Source organism: Montipora foliosa, chromosome 11 (assembly GCF_036669935.1).
Source record: "Montipora foliosa isolate CH-2021 chromosome 11, ASM3666993v2, whole genome shotgun sequence".
Lineage (NCBI taxonomy): Eukaryota > Metazoa > Cnidaria > Anthozoa > Scleractinia > Acroporidae > Montipora > Montipora foliosa.
Window position 1 is genome coordinate 39,993,285 of NC_090879.1, and position 261 is coordinate 39,993,545.

Here is a 261-nt window from a genome sequence, read left to right on the forward strand (position 1 = left end):
TACCGACTGGTTGATATATTTCAGAGGTGGTGCACTTATTGTGATAAAAAGCCATCTTTCAAAGAGAGAGATCTCAGTTATTCCTTCATCACTTGAAGCTGTGGTTGTGGAAATCGCCCTTAATTCTTGTCAAACCCTGTTGTTTATTGTTTGCTACCGCTCTCCTTCTGAGACAGATTTTATCCTGAAGTTCAAGTCCTTATTGGACCCCCTTCAGTTGGACAAATACAGGGGAGTGTTTATAGGAGGTGACCTCAATTA